We start from the raw sequence: 12,472 nt of genomic DNA, 5'->3' as shown, positions 1-12,472 counted from the left end.
TGAGAATAAAAACAGGCAGTGCCTGCGAGCTTTTCGAAAGGACAGAAAATTGGTTTCACGGCGACTGACTATCTTAATTATATACCGCGGGGCAGGAGTTATCTGCGACTGGACTGCAATGACGAAGACTCAGCGCTGCGTCAGCGCTGTACCTATTGCGTTGTGATGCGATGCGATGCGATGCGACGAGGCGCGATAGGATGTGCGTTGTGGCACGCCGGTGATATGTGGTTCCAATTTAAGAAATTTTCACAGAGATTTCGTGTAGTTCCTACCACAATGACCTAAGCGGCTGCTGGCAATATGAGTGATGCTGCCATTTTTTTCTGTTTTTTCTGCTTGCTGACGCTCTGCAAAAGTCGAAGGTGCACAATTTTATGTCCCATCAACATAGCAACATCATCATCGTAATCATCGCATTCGCATTCACCTTCGCCATTACTACCGTCAGCTCCATAGCCAATTTTGTCGTCACTGAGGCTGTCGTTGTGATGCCGTTTGAATGGCAGCGGTACAAATAGCAAGGACAACGTCCACAGCTATTGCTTCGAACCACCGGCCATCGGTGGCAGCAGCAGGCAGGCGAGCAGCAGCTTCTTTTTTGACTTTTGTCATAAAGGCCGACATTGAATTGAATTGCTGCACAACGAATCAATATGACTGAATTATTGCTGGCTATGGTGGATTATACCCGCCAAGCTGACCAGCTGACCAGCTAACTAACAACATTCAAGAAACTCTCTAGTTAACTTTTGGGTATGCAAGAAAAGCAAGCTTAAGCTCGTTATTGCATAATCTGGTCACCTTGTGATCGTCTGAGAGCGGCCACTGAAGCTCGCTTACGCCCTTTGCGGGTTAAGCGTAATTTGAGTGTCGTCATCTCCGTACGATTATATGCCAGTCTGTGTTGAATGCACGGCTCGTCAAATGTGTAGCCGCCTCCTAAATGAACCTGTGCTTCATTATCACGCAGGAATCTGGGCAACAAAGATTTTGTGGGGACAAAACAAAACCGGCTACACAACAAACACATACATCCACATGCACATAAGCACATACAAAAATTCGTGTAAAGCGCGGGCGCTAACTTCGACCAGAGGTGGTCATTGGCAGTTGGAAATTGCAATTCATTAAAGAAAGATGCGCGCATTTTATGTTCTGTATTGTTTCGTCCCGATATCTCAGAGTTTTTTACTTTCAAGAAGGGTCACACACACACATACCCCTGAGGTTCGCTGCGCAGTCATATTAAAAATATGTACATACCAAAAGATGTGTTAGTGTGTACATTTAGGTGTCCACCCCTTTAGTCTGGAATTCCGTTGTTGTATTTTGGCCACTCGACCGCTTTTATAGCCGCAAGGGTAACACCCACTGCAGACCCTTATCGTTTTTGCTGACGCTGTCCCTGCCGTTGTCGCTTCCATTGCCATTGCTGCTGGTGTTCCTATTGCTATTTTTGTTGTTGTTATACTTCTTTTTATTATTATTGTTGTTGTTGACGTCCGGTTGCCACGCACACCAAATCGAAATTCATTAAGTCACTCAAGACGCGTCGCGTTGCGTTCTGTGCCGGGTCATTGCAATACTAAGAGCCATAAAAGGCTTCACTCTCGGCCATTTGTCGTTCGCTTCTTCATTCTAATTGCCTTTTCTGATTTTTTGCTTTTCGCTTCGCGTAGACAACTCAAAAGGCAAACAAATGAAATCGGCCACTGATTTTAATGGATTTTTAACAAAAATAAAAGCAGATCTCAAATGCAACACTTCAAAGCGCACGTCTTTTTTGAGTTGCACACACACACACATACATATGTGTGTGTACGCACACATGAGTAGGCTGATTGCTGGCTAACTGATTGCTTACCAAGGCTCAAAAGTTGAAAAGTTTATTCCGACAAACTCGTTCGTTTGTTGACTTCAGCTTTTTTCGAATTTCATTTACTAATTTATTTTGTTGTTCTGTTGAAAATTAGTTTCATGAACTTAAAAACCGCCCAATCAATCGGCGAGTGCTGGTAATAAAATATGGTGGGATTTTTAATTTGCATGCATGTATGTTGCAACATACAAACATACATACATACATATGTACGATCATACAAAGTTTCATTATTTTGATTGCTTGGAAGCAGAAGACATTCCCAATGTTTTTATACATATCTGTTAATATACATATGTACATACACACATAACATTAGAAGGAGTTCTATCGCGCAAGCTCAAGCGTGACATGTCCTTACAAACTAGCTAAATGCTAATTCTCAGAGCTGAATCTACGTCGCTAAGTAAGGTTGATATTCGTTCAGAAAATTTTGTTATACTATTTGTACTCCCGTTTGCATTAGTATAGGGACCGCCATATAACTTTACGGAATCAAAAATGCTATAAAAAAGAAACTACTCAATATTTTTCCAAAATGATTTTTTTATTTTGAAGTACAATCCTTCCGGTTAATGATGGAACACAACTTCATTCATGTGGCTGCCTCGGCTAGCCATGCACCATCCCATACGATCGGTCCAATTTTTCAACACATTTTCGATTGTATGCGGCTGTATTTCAGCTATGATATCGCCTATGTTGGTCTTCAGTGCATCAATTGTTGCTGGTTTGTTGGCATAACACTGGTCTTTGACGGCACCCCAAAGATAATAATCCAACGGCGTCAAATCGCAGCTCCCAACCCAGTTTCTCTTACTTTTTTCGCAAAGTAACGCACATACGCTTCATTCGGTGCTTTTCTTCTTCCCATTGCCGTACGTAATTTTCGTACACATTCTGCAACATTATCATGATTTTCAAAGTAAAGTAGCAATATTTCCCAGCGTTCTTTTAGCGTATACACAACCATTTTCGTTCAGCGGAAGAATAAAACTAATTTTCTGTCAAATGAGATGACAGCTAAGTGTTACTATTCTTCAAATAATACCTAGTTCAAATCCGTAACGATAGATGGCGGGCCCTGTACAATACAGCATACTAATCTTGTTATATAAGCAGCAGTTGTTCGCAACAGCTTTGATTGATCGAGTTGGATATAAAAGTACGCATATAGTAAACTTGAAGCAAAATTACCATAGTGATGAACAAAATCGACCTGTCCTTCCTTCCAAAAGATAACTTGAGTAAAAATTAGATATCTTAGTGAAACTTCGCGCATAGCTAAGCTTAAGGAGGGTAGGTATCGAAAATTCATTTATAAATTTATTATTTAACATTTTGTTTAAAACAATCTACGCACAGACATAACAAAAAAAAACTTCTAAGTATAAGAAAACAAATTAGATAAGAATGAGTAAAATTTGAGCATTTCGCTTTTGTTTTTAATTTCTAATAGTGGGTCGAAGAAAACACTGCAGCGAAGGAGAGCGTCAAACCATTGAAACTATTCGCGAAAAATGCCCTTTTATATAAAGATACAGCCGTAAAACGTGGTCACAAACGCAAGACAACCAGAGAAGACGATCGACATATGTATGCTCCGAGTCTCTAAAAAGAACCTACAGCGTCATCTGTAGAAATAAAAAAAGGTGTTACATTTTAATGTAATTGACGAAGCAGTTCGTGGATACTTATTGGAGCACAAGGTGAAATGGTTGAAGTAGCCTCAAATAGCCGTGAAGCGCCGTTTTGATACCATTATGAGACCTCCAACAGGCAGATATCTACAGCCAGTCAGAGCTGTTGATATAATGGGGATGATTGATGGGGTTTAGTTTGGCGTACCGGCCGAGGCTGTTGAGGAAAGACCTTAGTCGTCTAGCTGCCAAACCCGGACATTTACAGAAAAAGTGCTCAACAGTCTCCTTTTCTGAAAGATCCCCACAACTTCTGCAATGGGGGGTTAAATGGTAGGCGTAGCTTTTCCACGTGTGCGCTGATCATCCAGTGACCGGTAAACACAGCTAAGAGTTTGGAAATTGAATGGCGAGAAGTCCAAAGGACTTTCTGAGTCCTTCGCATATTGTACTGGGGCCGTATATTGTGTAGTTCCCCTTTAACAACTGTATGGGGGTTGCCGTTGATCGGGTAGGAGGTCTCTGAGGCCAATTCTGTCCCCTTCCTTGCAAGCTCATCACAAATTTCATTTCCCCCTATGTTCCAATGTTCTGGAACCCAGATCTGAGAAATGTTATCTGCACACCCAAGAGATTTGATCTCCTCCTTACAGGAGTTTAGTTATTTCATTTCGCATCATGGCGTCAACAGAGCCTTGATCGCGGCTTGACTATCAGAGAAAATGTTAATATCTCCCTCTCTTCGACGGTCCCTAAGCATTTTGCATGCTTGCAGGATCGCAAAGAGTTCTGCTTGAAAAAACTAGCAGTGTTCGGCAATTTAAAGGAGATAGATAAATTGGCTGATTTTGCGAAAACCCCTGCTCCGACTCCCGAATCCATCTTGGAACCGTCAGTGAAGACTGAGGTGCAAGCTTCGGGGTAGATTTTCCCCTCGATCCAATCCTGCCTATTTGGAAAGATGGCTAAAGGAAAAATGGAAAAATATTTTGTGGGCGGATGAAACTAAGGCAGGATTGGATCGAGGGGAAAATCTACCCCGAAGCTTGCAACTGGATGTAGACAGTGGAATGGTGAATATAATCCATTAAAGACGGTAGAGACAGTGCGAAAGTGATGGTGCACAATAACTTACCAACTGTTGTACGAGGGTCGTTTGAAAAGTCCGTGCAAAGTCAGAGAGACGGTGCTATTGGCGAGTGTCGAGGGAGGTTAAGTTTACTTAGTTTCAGTCAGATCGGCCTATTTCTTTATCTTTGGCATTCCTTTGAATCGAGCAAGTCGAGTGATTTTCATTTTCCATAAAGAAAACGCACCAGCTTACGCCTCAGTAGTTTTAGTCTAACACATGGGCGGACCCAATAGGAAAAAAACGTTTTTTTGGTTAAACATTAGCTTTATTCATCAAAGTAATTTCCATCAAGAACAACTTTTGTCGAACTATTTATCTTTTGACTCAAATTAGGTCTCAGTTTCAGCGATAACCGTTTCGAACGAAATTTCCTACCGGTGAGCATTTTTTTAAGGTCTGCGAACAGCCAGCAACCGCTGGGGCCAAATCTTGCGAATATGGTGGATATGGGCGCAATTCGAAGTTCAATTCATGTAGTTTCGCCATTGTTCAGAATTGCGCTGTGCATCATCGGTGTCTCTACGACCACGTTTGAAGTCAGCAAACCATCGTTTTATTGTTGTTTCTGCCATTCTGTCATTTTTGATTTTAAACAATATGTCGGTAAAAAAATTGACCGGCATGTTAGTAGTCGTAGCATCGCCCGGAGCTGAAGATCGACCATTAAACAGTTTTAAGCCATTTACGCAAAAATAATGGAATTCTTTTTCCAAAAACTAATACTACATAAAAATACCACATACTTTTCTTGTGCAACATAGTAAATGTTTTGGCACACACATGAATTTAGTGTTAATATGTATACATTAAGCAAATGATAAGTGAATAAAAACAAAAAAAAATCGGTAAGTTAAATATTTGAAGCCCAATTTCAATTATCTTTACATACCTCTATGAAATGGAAATTTCTTTTAAGTCTAACAAATTAACAACTTGATTTGTAATTGGAATAATTTAGAACTCCTAAGACTTTCTCGTTCTGCGTTTGATTTCACCTGAATTCGTACAACTCCGTTGATGCAAGTGCTGTTGCACAAAAGTTTATCTTGAAATCACCCTGAGTTAGTCCATTCTTCTCGTATGAGATGTAGGTTTGTGTGTATGGATATGGTCGAGATTTAAGTATTTTACACTCATTAAAATTTCGTCGTACCATTATCACCTCATGAGTGCTAATGCCTCTGGCAATAAAACTGCAAGCAGAAATGGAAAAAGCTTCACATTGTTATTATTATTAACACAATTTTCCAAGTACCACAAAATTTTCCCAAAATAATTTGTTTACAAAATTCTATGTCTAGGAGTTGTTTCTGTCTTTTTTCGTTGTTTTTTCTAAATTTAATGTTTACTTAATGAAAAAATAAAAATTACGTAGGTGCTAAGCGCGAAACTGACGCTGTCAGTTGTTGGTTGTCGGCTGTTGACTATCGGTTGTCGAATTCGACTGTACGCCACTGCTATGGCTGGTGGGTATTGTCCATAAGTTGGATAAAAAATCGCATTTGAATGTCTGTATTTACCTCCCTCCTTGGATAATTGTCTAAAAATACCTGTATTACCCGCAAATGAAAGCGCTTTCGGGGCGTGTTTCTCACCAGCAACGTCTACGCGCCAACCGCACCAATTGATTTGTGGTGTGTGTGACTTTTTGTTTAGTTCCAGGTTAAATGAGTCCACACAACAAGTTCCAAAAATTTGCGTCGCGCCGGGTATGTTTGTGTGCTTATGCGCTTATCTGCGAATGTATCGGAAAAGTTTGGCAACTTCCAAAGTACAGAAAAATCTCAAAGAATATCAAACTGTGATTGCGTAAATGGCCAAATCTCCAGCGTTGATGCGAACAACAGCACACCCGTTTCCACAGTTTACTTTGGTACTTTGGGGATGGCGAGTTAAAGATTGTTTTTCTCAATCCTCAGATAAAAGTAAGAAGTTTATGTCTTTCACAGCATAGCGCTCTTAGTCACTGTCAGCAGCAAATCTTACATTTTATATTAGGCAACACAATAAATTCGGATGGGTATGTGAATGTTGTTATGTTTTTACTTTTCTATTTTTTTATTTATTTTTCCGTTTTTATTTGCGCTAATGTTGATGTATTAAGTTTTACGATTTGGCAGTTTGTTTGCTTTACGAATTGTTTAGGAAAATTTTTGGTAGTTTCCGTGTCGCGCAATCAATGACCATACACTGGTTCAGATGGACTCCAAGGGGCCGCTGTATTCAGAGCCATTCTGGATGACCGCTGCCCGCAGGTGTCTCTTATGAGTGGCATGATGTTGCTGAGCAATCGTGAAGTGTAGAGGTGTGCGTCGCTGGGGCCTCAAGCTGAGCGCGATCGCCCATTTTTCAAATGATTTTATCATCGATCATCATCGGCAGCTCGTTGCCGCAAGAAGACATATACAAAAGAACAATTGGATCTCTTGTTGCCTTAAATATTACTACTTTATATTCTACATAGATATTTATTTCGCTGGTCACTGGCGGTTTTCTTTTTAATAGAATCAATGTGGTAGTTTCGAATTTGTTGCTCATTTGGCTTAATTTTCAAATGAAAGTGTTGCTGGTGCTGGTGGCGCAAGGACAAACGAAATAGGCGAGTGTGTCCAAAGCATATATGATTTTCCAGATAACCATTAAGAATATATACCGCAGGGGGCTTCAATTGGACTATTTATTGCTTGAGTTCGTGGTATTTTTCCGTTGCCGCTGCCTTTGCCTCTGTCAGTGTGTTGGCTACAAATGCCGCATTGCCCCCGGTCGCTTTCAAATGGACAAACATACGTATGAGGCAGTTGAAATAATGACTGTTTATAATAAATTAAGTCGTCAATTCAGTTATTTGCGTAAACACCCAACCCGTGAAAATGTTTCAATAAAAATTATTTCGAAAGGTGTTAATTTTTTAGTAAAATTATGGCATTAGGAGAAGAATAATCTCAAAGCTAATTTTGTGGTATAATTTATGGACTGCTTGTTGCGGCAAAAACTAACAAAGCGTTGCTTATTTTGAATACGTTTTTTAATCGTTGAACGCGCAAAAAAGCAAAGATATTATTTTTTAAATTTTATTAAATTTTATTTACTTTGCCAATCTCACTGAACAAAGCATATTTAAAGAAAAATTAGTTAGTGTGAAAAATCATATCAACAATAGGAAATTAAGCACTTTTCCTAATATTCGCCGTGTCAAACAGAAATTAACGATTCCGCATTTCCTCGAGTTTCGTGTGCACAAAGCTAATATTGTACTATATACAAGAAAGATTAAATCTAATTTGGATACAAAAACACTCCTGAAATTATTACAACTACACCCCTTTCGCACTGCCAACGCCACAATGTGGTATTGCCAACTCTCAGTACCGCCCGCGGGATCGGAAAGAAAACCAGAGCGAAAGAACGGACAAACGAAGGAAAGCAAGAGGCCCATTCCGTCACATTTCAATACGAAATGTATACAAAAAATAAGTGATTATCATTAATGCCGCATACAACGCCATCAGCCAGTGCGAATGATATGGAACACATGGCCCATGAGGCGATCGGTGTTGTCCAAAGGCTTTTGGTTGAGCGTCACTAGCTGAGCATAGCACACTCTTTTATATTCTTCGCCTTGTACCCGCGATTGTTTGAATATCGAAAATCGACCACTTTATGTGAGAGAAGCTTGCGTGTGTGTTTGTTAGTGTGCGCTAGTAGTAGAGCATATTGACGGTTGTTTCTAAAAAACGCTCGAAAGAACCTAACGCAGCAGGTTGTCTCCAGCGTAGGCAACAATAGCAATCGCATACAATCAACGGCATTGCAAGTGATCGATTTAGCGTACTGTTGGCTTTATTTCAGAAAAACCACTGACCTCATCATCGTTGCCAACCGGCTGCGCATACAAAATCTGTTTTGCTACTGCCATAGCCGCAGTCACGGCAGCCGAATTTCGCGTTGTATGGAGTGCTGCTCAACCCGGTCCAGCGTCCTACACGGCTAGCTTTCTCTATGTATTTGGTTGGTGTGCGTTTTTTTTCTTCGTACCGAATTAGAGTTGTTTCTAAAAATGTCTTTCATTTTGACACTTTGATAGCAAAATTAATACTTGGCCGCGATCGTTGGACGCCTGAAGAGTGGCTGTTGCTGAATGTTGATCAAATTCGTTCGCTGAAAACCGACGTCTTCCCCTTTTCTATTGAATTGGAGATTTGCAAAAAGGCAATGCTGACTCTGACTTTGGGAGCGTGAGCACTAACGACCCATTTCCGCTGAAAACACACTTTGCACAGATCAAAGATGTTTCCGTTTTTGCATGTAGTTGTTGGTTTTTCGATCACACTGATGTGCCGCAGTACAGAGATCGTACGAAAGCTACATAAATGCTTGTGTAATCTCAATTCCTTTTGCTTTGTGTAATGTGGCACTTTATAATGTTATAAAATTTTTACATTGTACTAAATTATTTTTATTGTCAAGCTGTGAGTTTGGTGCTGACCGCAGAAACACAGCACAGAGCAGTCAACAACTCGGCAGGAGCTGCTGCCACGGACAAAGTGTAAAATATGCAAAATCGAAATCAGAAGAGCGAAGAGCCATGAGCCATTGCGACTTCGTTATAGTGTGACTCTCACACGTTTCATGTACATATACATATGCACACATCCTCCGACCGATCCCATTGCTGACCAGCACTTCTGGCTGACATTCATTGGTACTGCCATTACCATTGGTGACTTTATTGAGTCCCGATCTATAAATATTGCCTGCAGCTTCAAGGCATGCCGCGTCTGGGAATTGTCTGTTACTTTCGATGTACTGCGCCGATAGGTTGCATTTTTTCACACCCGCGTTAAGTGCATTTGTATCATACTGTGAAATATGTCTTCATGCCTGTTGTGGCAACAACAAAAAATGTCAATTGCGTAAATTAATAGCATTCACAGTCATTGCTTTTCACTTTGCGATACAATCGGCGACCGATCACAACGACGAGATGAGATATGAAGAGATGCGCGAGTCAGTCGATTGCCAAGTAAAGGCCGAGGCAATTGAAAGACAATCATTGCAGTTTACATGCAGTAACCCAACAACAACAACACGCGCTACGCTTACATTTTTTAGCACGTAAACATCTGCATATAATTGTGCGGTGCAAATAATGAATACTTGTTTGAAAGTAATTGCGCTGAATAGTAAGGACCTCATGGTGATCTCTTCGACAAGAAAAATCCTGAATACGAGTACAATGCTGAGCAAAGTTAGGGTGATAAATTGACAGATAAAGCGTGATCAGATTGGAGGTACTTTTTCCAACATGTTTTTTTTCAAAGTAAATATATAATTTTTTTCAGAATTCATTGACATTTCATCGAGGAAAGACTTACACCTCAACAACGTTTACAAATTGCACAAATGTATTATAAAAACCGACGCTCTGTGAAAAGTGTTCATCGCGCGCTCAGGCCAACTTATGGCGTTCAGCAACAGGCAAAATTGCCGCATTTGAGCTGAAGAGCAAGAGCTCGAAGCCATTCAAGGACAGCCATACATCCACTGAAAACAACCGTTTGATGCGGCCTATGGGCTGGATGAATCAACGACCCATATTTCTTTAAAGACGAGGCGGGCGCCGATGTAACAGTGAATGGCGAACGTTCTCGTCTCGGCCAGTGGATTGGCCACCAAGATCGTGTAATATCACACCTTTGGATTTTTATTTGTGACGGTTTGTAAAGCCGAAATGCTTTATGGATTAACCAGCTTCGACTGAGGCATTGGAAGCCAACATTACTAAAGTTATGCACGAGATACCGACCGAAATCCTCCAGCAAGCCCTTCAAAATTGGTGTTTACGGATGACCGAATAATGGTTCTACACAAACTAATAAAGATTGCCCAATAAATTTGAATTTTCGTTGCTTTATGCTAATTTAAAATCTGATATCCCTAAATTGATCACCCTTCACATAAGGATTTTGTTACCATTACCAAATGTGTCTCAAATAGGGTACAAAGATTGAATACATTTTAGACAGCTTTGCAAATTATGTTCGTTTACAGATGTATCAAATTCGAGTGCTTCGAGCCCACCTCCTTCGAGATACTTCATTACTCACCATCTATTTATTTCTATGCATTTGTTAAGAGAAGAGTTATCTCAGGGCATCATTGTCATATTTTCCGTTTCTGCTTGTTCCTTAGAGCGGTTGGTTGCCCTCTGCATTTGAATCATTAACAATTTTCCGAAGAATAAACCAACATTAACCAACGTAAACCAATGCAATGACGACTTGGCAGCACCTTTGATAGCATTTAATTACCGTTCCACGTACAAACTTAAACACTCCGTAAAATCAATAATTTATTTAAAAGATCTGAGAAAGGCATCAACTACAGCACCAATGGCAACAACAACAATGACAGTACAAAGCGACGCAGTTACAGAAACAACTGTAGCTACATATAAAAGCAGCGGCAATAAAACCAACAACAGAAGCATCAGAAACTAGGAAGGCACTGCCGCGTTGGGCGTTGGCAGTGGTGATGGGCACACCAAAAAAGAAGTCCAAAGAAGTCGCTTTGATCTGTGCGGAGTTAGTGCGGATCCACTCAAAAGAGCCACTCTTGAGAGTGACTTGATTGATCGCATCAGCAGAGGAATGACAAGAAGTAATCACAATAAATAGTTTTCAATGATTTTGAGTTATGGGAACTTTTCGGACAATGTTCAAGTGAAATTAATGTTGAAATGCCATTAGGAGTTGAACGGCGCTGGTTGGTTGGCTGCTCGGCTGTGCCTTTGCCCCTTTGATTTGGGTTTTGGGTATGGACGTGTAAGCGTTTGGTGTATGCCCAGACGTGTCGCGCAACTAGTTGCTAGTGCGGCACTAATTGGTGTTGTTGTAAATGTGTAATTGTTGTAAGCAAACCATTAAATGTAATGACAATATGTAGAGTCAAAGTGAGCGTCACAGCGCGCTGCTACGCAACAGCCATTTATTCCACGCCCCCCTCCAGTTCAAACTTTGGCACAGCATACGTACCGAGTTCGATTCGATTCCAGTCATGTTAATTAAGGTAGAGTGAAATAGGCGTTAACCGAATGTGGCAACGCACAGCAAATGAAAGGAGATTACCAAGCAAGCAAAATGAAAAAAATGCTCGTCGAGTTTGTCGATCAAAATTTGGTTAAGCCGTTGATGACTTCCACAGAGAATGTACGCTGCTGTAAAGTTGAGGCAAAATGGTGGCTAACGTTGACTTGAATAGCGCACATAATGAGTGGTGATTATTACAAATCAGTTTCTTCAGTTTGGCGGGCAATGATCTACTCGAAAATTTTCCAAATGCCCTTTAATCGTTTAGGTATGAAATTTTTAATCATGTGAAGTAAACTGGCGAATGAGTTAGCCGCCTTTCGACTTTCAAATTTCAAATTTCTTTACTCCATATGTGAGTGCCCTAAAGGCGCATTCTATGCTTAGCTGTACATTGGCCTAAACTTGCGTATGAGGCAATGCAAGAAATGGCCCTTCCCTTACATTTCCTGGGAACCTATGCCATTCACTTTGCCCATTGACAAATGTGTGTTTTGCGCTGCTTCAATTTGATTGATTCAATAATTTGCCTGCAGTGGTTTATGCCTAATTATTGCATGTAAATTTCCATTTATTAGTATGAAAACTCGTGTGTCATAATTAATAAGTTTACAAAAAAGGGATAAGCTGCGCAGAAAGGAAAATTAAAATTATGTATTATGTACAGCGTATGAAAAGCAAAAAATAAGCAGATCCAATAAATTAAAAGAAAAACGAAAAGTTCGACTTT

Source organism: Anastrepha obliqua, chromosome 2 (assembly GCF_027943255.1).
Source record: "Anastrepha obliqua isolate idAnaObli1 chromosome 2, idAnaObli1_1.0, whole genome shotgun sequence".
NCBI classification, from domain to species: domain Eukaryota; kingdom Metazoa; phylum Arthropoda; class Insecta; order Diptera; family Tephritidae; genus Anastrepha; species Anastrepha obliqua.
The sequence above is the reverse complement of the archived record's forward strand: the minus strand, read 5'-3'. Positions refer to the sequence as shown.